Source organism: Balaenoptera physalus (genome assembly GCF_965194825.1).
Source record: "Balaenoptera physalus genome assembly, chromosome: 16".
In the NCBI taxonomy this organism is placed as follows: Eukaryota; Metazoa; Chordata; class Mammalia; order Artiodactyla; family Balaenopteridae; genus Balaenoptera; species Balaenoptera physalus.
In genome coordinates this window covers 72,783,904-72,801,314 of record NC_138898.1, presented here as the reverse complement: position 1 = coordinate 72,801,314, position 17,411 = coordinate 72,783,904, and the positions used below count along the sequence as shown (strand labels likewise).

The window sequence follows — 17,411 nt, the reverse complement described above, 5'->3', positions numbered from 1 at the left end:
GTAAATGTACCCTAGTCCCTTTCTAAAATCCTAAACATTCTGATTCCTAAAATGCATCTGAGTACAGGTCTGTGGGTACAGCTACAGCAAAACACGTGTTCCCCAGCCTTCATGCCTTTCTCTGTATATTTATACCAGCTTTTAGTATTTGTCTGATAGGTCTCCTTAAATCAACTCGCCTTTTAAAAACCCAAATTTATTTAAAAGGAGACTTTATAACTTGACTGTAAATGGAAAGCTAGTATCACTGGCCATAAATAGAAGGCCACTTAGAAAATAAACACAATAAAAACAAAGTGATGTTATTAAATTCCAGCTAGACACTGTGAATTGAAAAGTAAATAGCTTTCTCCGCATGTGGTGAGATGTTATTTAATACAATGTCCGGATTCCAGGCATTAGCCATGGTAGGTGCCCCCTGAGGCATGGGGGCATGGGAGCCTCTGCTGGTGTGCTGTACTGTAGCCCCCAGGTAGAAGGAAGGGGCTAGGTAACCCCCCTTCCATCTGGGTTGGGTGGCACTGATTTTCAATGCCTCAAGGAACAGCATTAACAGGGGCCCTTCATGTGATTACAGCAGCCAAAATTTGCCCAAAGCCACCCTACCCCACCAGTAATAGGCAATTTCCTCCTGATCTATAAGGCCTGTGTTGCTGAGACTTTGTGTTGAAGGGGCCACCATATAATAACCAGGGGGTAGCAAGCCTAGAAGCTGGTGCCAGGCAGGTAGCTGGTGTTGTTCATTCATTCGTCCATAAAAGGATCTACGGAGGGCCTACTATGTGCTAAGCACCACACCTGGCTCCAGGGAGGCAGAGGAACATTAGACTAACAAAATCTCCGCCCCTGTGGATGTGGGAGAGAGAGAGAGAAGGAAAAAGCTGGTTACTGCGGGAGGGCCGTGCTGTGAAGGAAATCATCCAGGTGCCGGGACAGCCAGTCACAGTGGGAGGAAAGGGAAGCCTCTGGAAGGGGCATCTGAGCTGAGGCTGGATGCTGAACATGAACCAGCCACGCCCAGAGCAAGAGGGAGAGAATCCTCCCTCGGGGTGACCAGCAAGTGCAAAGGCCCAGAGGCTGGAACCCTTGAGGGCAGCGCTTCCCAAACTTCAGGGGTGCAGAATCCCCTGCAGGGCTTGTTAAAATGCAGATTCCCTAGAAATCCTGATTCAGCAAGTCTGGGATGGGTCCAGGGTTCTGCATTTCTAACAAGCTCCCAGGAGATGCTAATGCTGCTAGTGTGGGGTCTTTCTATTCTGCATGCCCCACCCCGTCCCCACTTACAATGCCCTTTGAGGGAAGCTCCTCACCTTCTTACAGCCACTGGTTTCATCTACAAGCACAGATCCCCCTGCCCAGGGCGGTGGGGTGTGCGGGCTCTCCAGGCATCCAAATCTGGAGTGCAGACACTCCAGCTGCAAAACCAGGCTGTGTGCTCTCCAGCCCTCATTTTGCCAGGAGCCAGCCCATGGCCTGAGTGGGAACAAGGAGGCTCGTTTTCTCCAGAACTGTGGCTCCGGGCTCCACGGGAGCCCTGCCTGGGCCCCCGGGCTCACGCATCCCTGTGAGCAGTGGCTCTTCCCAGTTCTCCCTGTGGCCCCTGGAGCAGGCTGAGAAACACACCATCCCCTCCACTCTGTCCACCTCACCTCCCGCCATCTGATTCTGCTACGATGCCCTGGTGCAATCTAACAGCCTCAGCGACAGCCAGCCTGGCAGCATAGCTCAGTGGTTAAGAGCTCAGACCCAGGCATAGCCAACCACAAGCTGAAACCTGTCCCTGCCCCTTCTTGCCCGTGCAGCCTTGTTCAAATTTCTCAGCACCTCCAAGCTGCAGTTTCCTTAACTGGAAAGTTGTAATGGCCAATTCAATGAGATAATATAAATAAAGCATGTAGCGTGTCCCTGGGACATAGGCTATGTGGGCAATAAGGATGATGATGGTTACTCTGCAGCCGGATGGGTCACTTGTGGGATCCTTTCATTCTTGTTCCTTCATTCATTCCCTAGTTTCAGAAGCTGGTCCTACTTGTGTGATGTCTGTGTCCTAGGTACTATACAAGGCATTTCCCCTGTTATGTTACTACTATGTTATCACTTGTGCATTTTTATCCATATTTCACTGGTGAGAACACGACAGGTCAGGGAAGATAAGGAATGCTTGATGAGCCAGCCAAGTAGCCAAGCTGGAATTTGAACCCAGGTCTGTTTCCACTCCCCATTGGGCTACCATACCAGAACCTTGGGGGGATGCCAAACTCTCCCTCACCCACAGGAGCCAAGGGCAGACTAGGCACAGCCTGGAGCTAGTTGAGGGGCTCCAGGACTGCTGGGGGTGGGGTGGAGACTTGGGTGTCTCAGCCAGGCTGCTGGGAGGAGGTCTAGGAAGATGGCCAGAGCAGAACAAAACCACAGATGGATCAATCTGTTGTCATTGCAGCGAGCAACATGGCTGCCCGCTCCGTGCTGGCTCTGTGGGGATGCAGGGAAGCAGGCCAGGACCTTCCCACAGGAGCTGTGTCTCACTGGGGCAAGAGAGCACAGACTCGCAAAGAGGGAATCCAGCTGGAATGAGTGCTCGGTGTTCAGAGGAGCTCCCAGAGTGCTGGGCATTCGGGCAGGGGCTTGAAGAAAGGCCGAGACTGGGCCTCAGCTGCTGTACTGATGTGGGAAAGCCTGGGGCATGTGTCGGGGGGAGCACAGCGCAGACGAACAGGAAGGGCTCCTGCCAGGGACTGGAAAGGAAGACTGCGCCTGCTCCTGATGCCATGCAGGATCGATAAAATCCAAAGGGTGCCTGAGATCCTCCAAGTGGGCAAGGTATTGCTCTAGCCTGGCTCCTGGGCTGTGTGGCCTTGGGCGAGTTACACTCTCTGAACCTCCGTTTCATCCTCTGTAAGACACGGATAATAACCGTACACCCTCCCTAGGATTAGACGAGACACGCCTGTGAGGCACATAGCACGCTGTCTGGGTCATAGTAGTTGCTCAATAAATGTTATCGATCCGAAGATACTGCTGATGGTGAGGGTGGTGATCAGAAGAGGAAGAAGTGAAGTGGCGGTGTGTTCTGACAGCTGAAGAACCACACCTGAGAAGCCCACATGTCCCTTCCTTGGATTTGAAGACCTTTCTCTTGGGATGGCTGGGAAAGATACAAAGGTGGGTGAATCTCGACCAAAGATACAAAGCGAGTCGGCAGTCTGACGATGTGGCCTGGCCCCAGATAAGCATTCAATGAATACCTGTTGAATTAATAGAGTTCCAAAAATAACTCTGCGAGGTGTGGAGGAGAGGCCGGGGATGCTGAGTGAGGGAAGCACCAGCATGACCGGAGCAGGGGTGGGGGTGGGGTGTTTTAGAAGCTCCCAGATGGAGCCATCTCCTTAGGATCTTCAGGTGGGCAAGGCCACTCCCATGTTCCGGGAGCTTCCCTAAGAAAGCCGGCAGAGAATAAAAATAGCCCGCAGAAACCCACAGCTTCCTTATACAGCCTTGCAAATCTCTGATTTCTCAATCATGTAATGCTCAGACCACACGGCTCCTATTTTCCACTCCCTTCCTACCTGGATTTCCTGATTGTGGGGGGCTTCTGGATGGCGTGAAGATGAGGGAGGTTGGGTAGGGGGGATACAGGAGGGGAAGGAAAAGGAGGAGGAGGAGGGGGAGAGAAGGGGAGCGGAAGTCCTTGGAGAATTTGCTAGTTTTCAGAATGAAGCTGCCACAGGGTGCTGGGGAGTCAGTGGGAGCACAGAGACATATATAAATGTCCATCCTGTGAGGACCGGGGCGGCCCATACAGGCAGAGCATTTTGATGGCCAATAAATCCTGGGAAAAGAACTGGGCTTTGGCTCAGACCAAGGAAGAGTCTTTTCTCTAGATCCATCCATGAGGGCAGGGCTTCCTACCTTTTCCACATCATGGTGCCCTGGGGCAAAAGGTCAAGGCCACTCACAGCCCTGAGGCATAAAGGTTCAGCCAGGGCCGCTGGGCTGCCCTGAGGGCCGAGGGGATCCAGGCCTCTGCATCAGGGCCAGCTTCAGGGGTGGAGGAATGGACCGGTCTCACAGTGTCCCATGCTCAGAAGAGTCCTATGCTTGGTTGAATGCTCTGCTCTTACTGTCTTGAAATCCTTAACATTTTTGGAAAAATGAAAAAATTTTTCATTTTGCACTGGTTCCGTTAAATTAAGGATCTACTCCTGTTCTACGCACCGGTAACCCAAGGCACATCTGGAGAGGAGCTCTGTTTTAGGGCATTGAGACATGCTAGATATACCTTTTTGGCCATTTTCATCTTTTTTTTTAACTAATCCTGAAAGGTGTAGAAAAATGAAAGTTTTAAAAAAAATAGATGTGCTAGAGAACAAAAGGAAACAAAAAGCCCTCTTAGTGTGGTGTTATGAGCTTTGACTCGAGCCAGAGTGCCTGGGTTCAAATCCTGATCCTGACAGTTCAAGCTGTGTAACCTTGGGCAAAGTTGCTTAACTTCTCTGAGTCTCATTTTTCTCATCTGTAAATTAGAGAGAATAACAGGATTTATCTCAAAAGTGAACCCTCCTACATTGTTGGTGGGAATGTAAGTTGGTATAGCCACTATGGAAAACAGTATGGAGGTTCCTCAGAAAACTAAAAATAGAGTTACCATATGATCCAGCAATCCCACTCCTGGGCATCTATCCAGACAAAACTCAAATTCAAAAAGATACATGCACCCCTATGTCCATAGCAGCACTATTCACAATAGCCAAGACATGGACACAACCTAAATGTCCATCAACAGATGAATGGATAAAGAAGATGTGGATATACAATGGAATACTATATATAGTATTCCATTGGAATATATACAATGGAATACTACTCAGCCATAAAAAGAACGAAATAATGCCATTTACAGCAACATGGATGCAACCAGAGATTATCATACTAAGTGAAGTAAGTCAGAAAGAGAAAGACAAATACCATATGATATCAATTATATGTGGAATCTAAAATACGACACAAATGAACTTATCTACAAAACAGAAACAGAGTCATAGACATAGAGAGCAGACTTGTGGTTGCCAAGGGGGAGGGGGTGTGGGGGAGGGATGGAGTGGGAGGTTGGGATCTGCAGATGTAAGCTATTAGATACAGAATGGATAAACAACAAGGTCCTACTCTATATCACAGATAACTATATTCAATATCCAATGATAGGGACTTCCCTGGTGGTCCAGTGGTTAAGAATCCGCCTTCCAATGCAAGGGACACAGATTCGATCCCTGGTCGGGGAACTAAGATCCCACATGCTGCGGGACAACTGAGCCCGCACGTTCTGGAGTCTGCGCGCCACAACTAGAGAGAAGCCCGTGTGCCACAACGAAGAGCCCATGCACCGCAATGAAAGATCCCTCATGCCGCAAGTAAGACCCGACGCAGCCAAATAAATAAATAAATATTTTTTTAAAAATCCAATGATAAACCATAACAGAAAAGAATATTAAAAAAGAATGGATGAATATGTATAACTGAATCACTTTGCTGTACATCAGAAATTAACACAACGTTGTAAATCAACTATATTTCAATTAAAAAAATAGGATTTACCTCAGAGGGTTAATGATGAGAAATAATGATGAGAAATAAATGAGTTCATATAAAGTTCTTAGAATAGTGAATGTTTTAGCTACTATTATTTTAAAAAAGACAAAACGTTATACACACTGTGATTGCTATTTATTCAGGGCTTACTGGCTGCTAGAAGCATACTTTCATTCAATCCTCACTACAACACCGTAAGATACATATTATTATTATCACCCAAGTTTTTACAGATGAGAAAACTGAGGCACAGAGAAGGTAAGTGACTTGTGCAAGGAAACATTGCTAAGAAGTGGCAGAGCTGGGCTTTGAACCAGTCTAGCTCTGGACTTGTACACTGTACTCCTCTTCGTTACACAACTCACCTAAGCTGGGGCAGGACATAGATTGTTTTGATGGGAGGGAAGAGACACTGAGCTGGGTTCACACTCCGATCCGTTTTAGACCTGCAGCCTCCCAGCCAGGGGGTTGTGTTTCATCATGTAAACCATATTTTCCTACTGCCTAATACAGCCCAGCCCAGCCATCAATGTTTAGCTCCCTATTCCTTCTTGTTGACTTTGATTTCATATTTAGAACAGATTGGTTGAAGGCTGACTTTAACATTTTTCCAAATCAACCCCCAAATATGTCAGTCCAGGGACAGACATGATGAGTGATCATCTTGGTCTGTGGACAATGGTCTTGGCTTAGAGAAGCATCACTTCTCCCCAGGGTGCCCTCACCCACTACCATTTTATTTCTTTAGCACACACTTAAAAAGCTCTTAGAATGTGCCAAGCACTTTTTAATAGCAATTTATATATATTAACTCATTATAACTTTGTGGGATACTAACATTGTCCCCATTTTACAGATGGGAAAATTGAGACACAGAGAAGTCAACTAATGTGCCTTGAGTCTCTGTGTAGAGTTTTGGCTCTTAACTTTTGCCCCATATTGTGGCTAAAGGAGACAACCCAAGTGTCCTGTGGCTGGCTTCCTGCTTCCCAACATAGAAAAGGGAAACAGCCTGAAAATGCCCTAAGGACTGGGTACCTTGTGTTTATGCTGGAGAGCTGGCCAGGAAGCAGAACCTGTGGAGTCCCTGGTTTTGTGCCTTGCCAGGACATCACCTGGAGTATATCTGGGAGGAGTGTCTGCTTCCATTTGAACTCTAACAGCCCCAGGAGAATAGCTATTCATCTGTACGTACTGACAGCTCACAGCAGGATGTAGGGAGTTCAGAAAGTCCCCTGCTTTGTGAACATTCTTCTTTGAGGAGAAGAATACATGGTGAAATGTCAGTGCATGGATTCTGGAGCCAGACAGCCCAGGTTCAAATCCCAGCACTCCCATCTGCTAGCTGTGTGACCTTAGCAAATCGCTTAAACTCTCTGTACCTCAGTTTCCCCCATCTGTAAATGGGGATAACATTACCTACCTCCTAGGGTTGTTGTGAAGCTGAAATGAGGTATTACTATATGGTAAGAGATTAGAACAGCACATAGTAAACACTGTCTAAGTGATAGCTATTTTCATTGTTGGGTCTTCCCTATCTCAGAATAGTTGACTTCTCCGTATCTTGCCCTCACTCTCAAATGTCCAATTTGTTAACATTGTCTGTCAACTCAATGTCCAAAGCATGTTACTATTCGGAACGCTTCTTCCTCACACTGGTCCAAGCCACCATCTCCTCTCACCTGGATGTCTCCTCCTAATGGTCTCCCTGCTTCCAGTCTCATTTACTTCTTTCCCACAGTGATATTTGACAAAGAAAACCACTTCATGTGACCCCTCTGCTTTAAAGCCCTCCAATAGCTTCACACCACATTTAGAACTACATCTGAAGTCCCCACCATGTATCATGATGCCCTCCATGATCTTGTCACTGTCTACCTCCCAGCCCTCATCTCCTACAATGCTACTCCACTGGTCACTGTGCTCTGGTCATGCCAGCTACAAACACACTGAGCTCTTTGCTGCCCCAGGGCCTTAGCACACCATTAGCATGCCATTCCCTTTGTCTGGAATACATCTCCCCTGTATTTTTTTTTTTAATATTTCTTTTTTTAATTTTTTTAGATTTATTTTTGGCTGCATTGGGTCTTCATTGCTGCACGCGGGCTTTCTCTAGTGGCGAGCGGGGGCTACTCTTTGTTGCGGTTTGTGGGCTTCTCATTGCAGTGACTTCACTTGTTGTGGAGCACGGGCTCTAGGCACGCGGGCTTCAGTAGTTGTGGCATGTGGGCTCAGTAGTTGTGGCTCGTGGGCTCTAGAGCACAGGCTCAGTAGTTGTGGCGCACGGGCTTAGTTGCTCCACGGAATGTGGGATCTTCCCAGACCAGGGCTCGAACCCATGTCCCCTGCATTGGCAGGCGGATTCTTAACCACTGCGCCACTAGGGAAGCCCTCCCCTGTATTCTTACGTGGCTGGCTTCCTCTTCAGCTGAGACTCAGGTCTCAGCTCAAATGTCACCTCCTCAGAGAGGCTCCCCCTGCCATCCTGTGGTGGGAATGATCTGATTTACTCTTTAAGAAGATCATTCTCCCTGCTTTGTGGAGAAATCATTACTTATGCAGCATGTCCTTCCACTCTTTCTACCAAGCCCCATCAGGCACCAGGCACCCCTGTATGAAAGTACGTGAACTGTAATTCATCTGCTCAGTCAACAGGCATTTTGCTAGGAAGTGTGTGCAAAACCAAGGCAAACGAGTAATATTCGTGCCCACCAGGAGGTCACAGCACAAGCTAGAAGCTCATCTGGTGGTTTTTGCATGCTGAAAACATTTCGTTTCTATAAAGAGTGAAGTTGCTCTAACAGGTGTCAGGAGGCCTGGGTTTGAATGCAGACTGACGCTTGCTGGGATGACCTTGGGCAAGTTACTTAAACTTTCTGAGCCTCTCCTAGCTCACTGTGCTGCGGTTCGGAGAAAAAGACAAAGTATGAGAAAGTACCTAGCACTAAATAGCATTTGTTTGCTGACTTTTCTTTTTTACCCTATCATTAGTCCTTTTTTCTTTGTCCAAATGCCCTAACTTTGTGCGCATTGGAGAGATATAAAGTGGTGCTTAAGCGCTTGCACTCAGAGCCTGACTCCACTGCTTGATTAGCTGTGTGGCCTCAGGCAGGTTGCTTGACATCTCTGTGCCTTAGTTTAGGCATCTGCAACATGAGAACAACTCATAGAGCTGTTGTGAAGGTTAAACGAGCTCATTTAGGAAAGGTAGTTAGGCCAGTGGCACCTAGCAAATGCTTCAAAACTGTTGGCTTTTTACCGCTGATAATATTAATCGATTAAGTGCTTACAATGAGTTCAGGCCTGGACAAGAAGATGCGGGAATCCAGACGCAGGTAAAACACAGGCCAGCTGCAAGGACAGCTGGTAGAGATGATGGATGGAGTGGAAGATACAAGGGCCCAGCCAGCGAAGTCGTACGGGCCGTGCAGATCCTCAAGTGCAGAGGAAGGAAGTTGGCGTCCCGCCTCTGCCCTGGCCGCTGCAGACACTGGCAGAGCAGATGGCTTCAGGAACAGCCACGCCCAGGCACGAAGCAATGAGGCGTGGATCTGCGCCTGCTCCCGGGGGGCGGGGACTGTGGCAACCGACAGTACGAGGGCTGCACTGGGGCGATCCACCATCTACCCCCCAGCCTGTGAGGTCATTCCACCTTTATCGGCCTTCCTCCTGGGTCCCTGGCTCATCTGTTCATTCAGGCAAAGTTTTCTGAGTGTCCACAAAGTCAAAGGCCCTGTCCGATACCCAGGAGTTTCAGATGCAAATAAGGCCAACTGGAGAGTTCAGCATGCAGCGGGGGAGGCAGATGCAGCAGCAAGATGCAGGTCAGAGAAGACAGGTCTCACACCCCTGGACCGACAAAAGGAGATCCTTCTATTGCAGGCCCGGGGGCTGCTGGAGGGATCATGACCTCTCCATCGGACCCCCTATTTAGGGAGATGCCACCAACTGCCAGAAGTAGAGCCATGAGTCAGAAAGGCAGACAATGCAGTGAGTCCTCAGGGGTTGAGAGCCCCTTCCCATCACACACCAGGCAGGATTTCTTCCCTGCTCACACCGTTCCCTACAACCATTTTGTTGAATGGGGGACCTCCAGTTCTTCTAAGAGGTGCATGGAGAAGAGGCAGGCTTCGGTGGTCTTCCTGTGGTGGTGGTGGTGTGGTGGTCTGCTGGGTACTGGGTTGGGGAGACTGAAGGTATAGTTTACAGAAGAGTTCGGAGTTTAGTGTGTGACCTGAAGTTGTCTTAGCTTGTATGCCTAGGACACAGATCCTAGAGGCTTGCACGCCAGAGGTTTATTGGGATGGGCTCTTGGGAACAGTCCCCCGCATGGTAGGGGAATGAGGGAAGCAGGACTGGCCAGAGGGCGAATGGAACTGTGATGCGGTTGTTATGTGGCCTCAGCCCCCAGGGACTCTGGAGCTGAGATGGCATTTAGAGTTGTCCTGAATGAAAGCAAGGGGGTGGGGCCTATGTACCTCTACCTTGAGCAGCCATTGGATGTGGGATGCCCCTTGGGAAGGAAGTGACCTCGGCTGAGGCAGCTCCTTATGCTGAGGGCAATTTCCAGAGGGGGTTCAGCTCTGAACCGGCTGTGTCAGCAGGTGTAATCCAGCAGCTGGAAGATGAGGGGACCCCAGCATCTGTCAGTCAGGTCAAACAGACTGGGGTGATATACTCTTGGCTCTGCCACTTACTAGCTGAGACACCTTGGGTAAGTCAACCTCCAGGAGCCTCATTTTTCCCATTTGTAAAATGGGGATGAGGCCAGGAGGGGCTTCATAGAGCTGGGGTGAGGGTGAAGTTCTAGCACGGGACTTGGCAGTGTTATGAGAGGTGTTGTTATGCCTGAGATAGTGCAGGATATCACATCTAATGCAAATTGTGGAATTTGTGTGTGTGGTTTTTTTTGGGGGGGGAGGGGCAGGAGTTGGGGGTGGGGAGGATTGTGTCCAGGAAAGCTTCTCACAGTTGGGGACAATTGAAGTTTGAAGGCACTGTGGTACCTGGCCATATAGGCAAAGGTGTGGAGTGGAGGAGGGGGACAGCAAATGGCTAGAAGGAATAGTTACTGGGCGCAGTGGTGAGAAAGAGGCCACGGACTGCCAGGTGGTTCCCGTCTTTTGGGGTCAGTGCCAGCGCCCTCCTCTCTTTGTCCCACATGCCTGCTGCACAGGAAACCGCGGCTTAGTACCTCACTGCTTCTGAAACTGCCATTCAACCTTTTTACCTTGCTCAGCATGGCTGCTTCACCAGCCAGAGGGAAGAAACGAAAAGCCCACAAGCAAGAAGAGGAGCCCCGAGCTTCCATGGGGAGAAATATAAGCCCTAGTCAAATGCAAAGAAACCCAAAGGGCAGTGACCACAGTGACTCCAAGAAAAGCCCACCGGTGTGATAATTCCCACTCCTGCTGAGGGGCAGTGGTGCAGGCACCACCGGGAGGGAGGTACCAAAGCAAACCCGCCTCGCTGATTCCATCAAAAGAATCACACCAACCGGACCTGGGAAATGTGCCATCGATTGCCTGGTGTCCAAAAGGTGATTGAGGTCAGATCTGAGCCTATCGCACTTTTTTTCGTTGTTCAAATTAGACAGTTCACCCTCTGAGAGCCACCCTCTCTGGATTCCCCAGCAAGGGTGTGCATGGAGATGATAGGAGGAAGTAATTAATCAATGAACCGATTTGTTTATTCAGCTAACACTGATTGATCGTCCAATATTTGCCAGGCACTGCTCTAGTTACGGGGCCACAGAGAGGACGATGTTGGATTACAACTTTCCAAAAACTCAGTCTGTACTGTTAGAAGTCAGGGTTGGCAGTGACCAGAAGGAGCATGAGAGAAGCTTCTAGAAGCAGATCAGGTGATGGTTACACAGGAGTGTTCAGTTTATGAAATTTCATTGAGTTTAGGATGCATTTCTCTGTGTTGCATGTTACACTTTAATTTTTCTAAGTTTAAAAATTTTAAAGCTCTAAGTACTAAAAAGATGACTGGTACCTTTTCCCACGTGCAAATTTTTTTAAACTACCTTAAAATATGTATAAGGAAGTACAGCAGATTCTAATTTTATTTCCATGATGACTAACTTTGGTCAGTTTTTGAAACATCAAATTTCATTTATAAAAAGCTTTTCTCTCTCTCACATCCCCCCGCCCAACATATTCTTGCCCAAAGCACATGCTTAGTTTACCATGAATCCAGCCCTGATGGTAAATAAAACCTGCAAGGTCTCGGTCTTCCTGAAACTGAAATTCTAATGAACAAAAGCAGCCATTCCACAGCCAAATAAATACAGAAACACATTAACTGCAGATGGCAATAAATGCTATGAAGGCAATCGAACAGGACAGTGGGGTACGGATCCGGTGGGTGGTGGGACTAGCCAGGGAAGGGGACCTGAGACGTTGATGTTTAAGTAGAGTCCTAAACGGTAAGAAGAAGACGACCACAAGATGAGTTTTCTAGGCAGCAGAAACACGAGGGCTAGGGACTGGGGCATTTGTTAGAGAATGAAAAAAAAAAAAGATGGATGTGGCTGGGAGGTGTTGCAGGGATGAAGCTGGAGAGGCAAGGAAGGGTCAGAACAGGCAAAGCAGTTTTTTCACCTCCAGTTGTACCTTATAACCACCTGGGGAGCTTTTTTAAAAATACCAGAGCCTGGAACCCACCACAGTGAGGTGGGGCCCAGGCAGGGGTGTGTTTAAAAACTCCCCAGGTGATTCAGTGTGCAGCCAGGGTTGAGAACCACTAGTGTGGCACCTGGAAGCCCAGAGCTGCTTCAGTTTTGATGTGCAGCCCAATCATCAGAGGATCTTGTGAAAATGCAGATTCTGGTTCAGTAGATTGGGTCCAGCAGCTGCATTTCTAACAAATTCCCGGATGAAGCTGATGCCCCTGGTCCAAGGACCACACTTTGAGTGGCAAGGTTTGGGGCTGGGATTAGGAGGCTTATTTTTAAAGAACCATGGGAAGTTAGTGACGAATATTAAGCAGAAGGAGAGCTCGACCTTACGGGTGTTTGCAAAAGATTACTCAGGTGACAATGAAGAAAATAGATTGGAGGGAGAAAAGAGTGGAAGCCGGAAGATAAGAGATGAGGGAAAAACGGGGAACGCTGGGTGCCTTCTCTTGCTTTCCATGTTGCTTGAAGCCCTGGGGATTCTGGGCGTCAGGAGAGCAGGAGAGAGATTCGAAATTTACAGTGTTCCAGGCTTTAATCTAGAATCCCTCTCTATGTCATCTTGCTAAACACTCAGAACTATTCCATGAGGAATAACTCCCCCAAGTAATGACTTTCAAACCCAGATCTGTGTCCCAAACGCAGGGATCTCGGAGAGTAGAAAGGAGGTGCAGATTTAGGGAGGTACAGAGGACCAGAAGAACATGCAGTTGTTTGGAAATTTAAGAAAATGATCACGAGCATCTCCACTCTTGTTGCTAACTAACCGTGTCTTCTTGGGTGAAAGAACATAGTCTGCCTGCCAAGATGAACAAAAGAAGTACGGTTTTCATTTGGAGGCTTAATCTCGCTGGATAGGTAATAATTCCCCCAGCCCCATTCCCTGCCTTGCGGGATGCTTTCAAACCAATCCCCACAGCCCTGAAAGAGTCATGAGTTAGAAAAGCAAAAGAAGCAATGAAGACCACAGGGGACAGGGCATACGCCTTTGCAGGGCGGGCAGAGGCCCCTCCCAGCCCACACACACACTTGTTGTGACTGTGGTGGGCAGTGGGGTGCCACACTCCCTGCAACACTGCACAGAGAAGTTGACTTGGCTTGTCCTACCGCTGATGGTTTGCTACCTTCCAGTCTTAATCCCTCATCCTCCAGAGAATCTGGATTCTAACTTGTCTGGAAACTCATTGACCCAGGAAAGAAAGAAAAGTGCACGTTTTTGCAAGACACAGTAACCCAGTGTAATTCAAACTTTGTAGTATGTGGGACCCCTTTATAATATAAAAAGAGGGTCATGGATTCCCACATAATTGAGTTGTTATGGTTTTCCTATGAACAGGAGAGTACCAATACCAAAGGCCCAAACAGGGATCCTGAAGGTCATATTCTGCCAGAGGACATATTTTGGTTGGCTCTGACAGCGTTTTTGGAAAGATCACCAATCATAGCCAATATTTTAAAACTGCAGGGGTTCACACAAGAATCTAGATTTCTGGCTTCTTCAGAAAAATCAGAGGACCTGACAACAATGGGCCCACATTTCTGCAACAGGCCATGAGTTTTCCAGTTTGCCAGTGCCCCTTCCCTCATATGTAACCCACCTGGCTCTGTAGGCACCTGAGTTGTCGTGACCCTTTATACAGATTCCATAGTCCATTGTTTGCCCCATGAGGTCTCAGGTCCACAAGTTAGGAATAAAAGACTAACTCTTTATCTGGACTTAAAAGCAGTTTGGAAGCCACTCAGATCAAAAGATCATGGTCATGGCTCAAAAAAAGCACTCTACAAAGAGAGAAATAAGCATAGAAATAACCACAGCTTTTCCCCTGGAGTGCTTCTCTGATGTTAGTGGTCTCTGGGTCTCAAAGTGGGTGAGTTGTGCACACAAGTACTTTCAGATTTTGATCTCTTCCAGCAAAAAGGACTGCCGGTCCTTCACATAGCACAAGAAATGTTATCTTAGCATGCGTCATTCTATACTGTGTGTGTGTGTGCGATCAACTTTATTAAAACCTGATTGGCAGCAAAAAGGTTCAGGGCATACTTCTCTAACTCCTGTCCTCTCCCCCAGCCCTCGAAAAAGAAGTTCATGGAAGGCAGTATGGCAATATAAATCAAAAGTCTTTAAAATATAGCTATCTTCAAAGGAAAAACACTAATTCCAAAGGATACATGCAGACCAATGTTCATTGCAACATTATTTAACCTAGCCCAGATATGGAAGCAACCTAACTGTGCATCTACAGATGAATGGATAAAGAAGATCAGGTACATGTATACAATGGAATATTACTCAGCCATAAAAAGAAATGAAATTGAGTTATCTGTAGTGAGGTGGATGGACCTAGAGTCTGTCATACAGAGTGAAGTAAGTCAGAAAGAGAAAAACAAATACTGTATGCTAACACATATATATGGAATCTAAAAAAAAAAAAAAAAGGTCATGAAGAACCTAGGGGCAAGACGGGAATAAAGACGCAGACCTACTAGAGAATGGACTTGAGGATACGGGGTGGGGGAAGGGTAAGCTGGGACAAAGTGAGAGAGTGGCATGGACATATATACACTACCAAATGTAAAATAGATAGCTAGTGGGAAGCAGCCGCATAGCACAGGGAGATCAGCTCAGTGCTTTGTGACCACCGAGAGAGGTGGGATAGGGAGGGTGGGAGGGAGGGAGATGCAAGAGGGAAGAGATATGGGGGTATATGTATATGTATAACTGATTCACTTTGTTATAAAGCAGAAACTAACACACCATTGTAAAGCAATTATACTCCAATAAAGATGTTAAAAAATAATAATGATAAAATAAATTTAAAAAAAAAGAAGATGTGGTACTACTCAGACATAAAAAAACGAAATCTTTCTATTTGTACAACATGGATGGATCTAGAGGGTATTATGCTAAGTGAAATGGGTCAGATAGAGAAAGAAATACTATATGATCTCACTTATATGTGGTATCTTAAATACAAACAAACAAACAAATAGAACAAAACAAAAAACAGACTCAGAGATACAGATAACAAACGGGTATTTTCCAGAGGAGAGGGGGTGTGGGCGTGGGCAAAATAGGTGAAGGGGATACAAACCTCCAGTTATAAAATAAGCCACAGGGATGTAATATACAGCATAAGGGGTATGGTGAATAATATTGTACTAACTTTGTATGGGGACAGATGTACTAGGCTGTGATTATTTCACAATGTATGCAAATGTCAAATCACTATGTAGTACACCTGAAATCAACATAATATTGTATGTCAACTATATTTCAATTAAAAAATATACATAGCTAATTTCGAAAAGGAAGAAGGCTAGAGCAAACCATGTCATACTGGATTAGAATTGGAGACATGATTATGAACTCATGTTTAGCTTAATATAGATACAGATAGATAAATACAGAAATAATTACAGATATGTTCATACACATGGCTTAATACATACACATACACTTCCAAGCTCTGTCTGCCAGGAGGGCCTAGAATAAATGACAATGAGCATAGCCAGCACCCAGTCTTGGTTTCTAATCCCATTCTCCAGTAAAAGGAACCAGGAAGCCTTGGAAAAATGATTTCTTCTAGGTCAGGGAATATACAAGATGAGCCCGGAGGATCCTGTATGCCAGAAAATGAGGAAGTTCTCAGATACAAACGATGGGGGAACGTCAAAAGGACACAGGAGCCAAGTGAAAGAGCTCCCAATGGCCAAAGCTGGGAGAATTGGAGGAACAAAATAAATAATGGCGTAATGGATTATAATCCAAAGTATAAAATGTCTATGAGTCCATATGGATATAAATGAATAAATGAAAGAATGAATGGGGGAGAATGGACAGTTCTCCTATACAGAAGGAGTCCAAATAATTTATGCAGATACGGCCCCCTCAAGGGAGGGGAGTATAACCCCTCACTCATTAAGTATGGGTTGTGCAGAGTAACTTCCTTCCAAACAGCACAGTACGGAAGGTGGGGGGAACAACTCTACAGTGGAGGAACCTGATAAACACGACCTCAGCCTGGTGATCAAGGTCAACATCCAGTGACGTCATGTGGGCTACATGTACCCTTGATGTGATGTGACGAGAATGGCACTTTTTGTGGTTTTCCTCTCAAAACTCCATAATCCCTGATGCGATCATGAGAAAAACATCAGACAAAGCCAAATTGAGGGACATGCTACAGAATTAGTACGTCACAAAACTATCAAGGTATCGAAAACAAGGGAAAACTGTCACAGCCTAGAGGAGCCTAAAGAGATGTGATGACTAAGCATAATATGACATCCTGGATGGGATCCAGGAACGGAAAAGGGACACTAGGTAAAAACTAAGGAAATCAGAATAAAGTATGGGATTTAGTTAATAATGTATCAATATTGGTTCATTAGTTGGAACAAATATAGCAATGTGAGATCTTAACCACAGGGGAAACTGAATGTGGGGTATACAGGAAATCTCGGTCCTGTCTTTGCAGCTTTTCTGTAAATCTAAAACAATTCTAAGTAAAAAGTGTATTTAAAAATATGCACATCTTTTGACCCAGTAATTTCCGTTTTAGAAGCTCCATCATAAGGAAATTATGATGAATGTGTGCAAGAATTTATTCACCACAATGTGTGTGTGTCTACTGCTTTTAATTGGAAGCAAACTAAATACCCAATAATAGGAGATTAACTAAATAAGTTATGGCACATCATACAATGAAATACTATCCAGTCATTAGATAATGCAGGAAAACATTTGTTGATATAGAAAAGGTGATCATGATGTTTTAGTGAATGAATAGTACATTACAAAAAATGTACAGTATAATCCCATTTGGGTTAAAAATAAGGGATAACTACATAAGAGTAGAAAATGTAAATATATATTCAATGGTTATATCTGGTATGAGAATATGGGGATAATTATTGTGACTTTCAAACTAATTTTTATTTTCTAAGTTTTCTATAGTGAATAATGCGTTGCTTCTATAGTAAAAAAGAAAAGCCATTATATATATAACACAATTATATATATGTATATATACATAATATGTATAATTATATATGTAAAAAACTACAGGCTTCCAGGCCCAGGCTGTGGACTCCCACTCAGTCCACAGTGTCAGGCAGCTATGGGGTCAGATCCAGTCTTTCC

At 46.1% G+C, this 17,411-nt stretch overlaps 1 protein-coding gene and 1 long non-coding RNA gene across 2 annotated transcripts in view; one reads left to right on the top strand and one right to left on the bottom strand.

Annotated features, from left to right (window-relative positions):
- LOC309645684 overlaps positions 1–17,411 on the top strand; it is a 594,963-nt gene that overhangs the window by 122,326 nt on the left and 455,226 nt on the right. The window lies entirely within an intron of this gene.
- CACNG3 (calcium voltage-gated channel auxiliary subunit gamma 3) overlaps positions 1–17,411 on the bottom strand; it is an 87,202-nt gene that overhangs the window by 33,542 nt on the left and 36,249 nt on the right. The gene's annotated exons all lie outside the window — the stretch shown is intronic.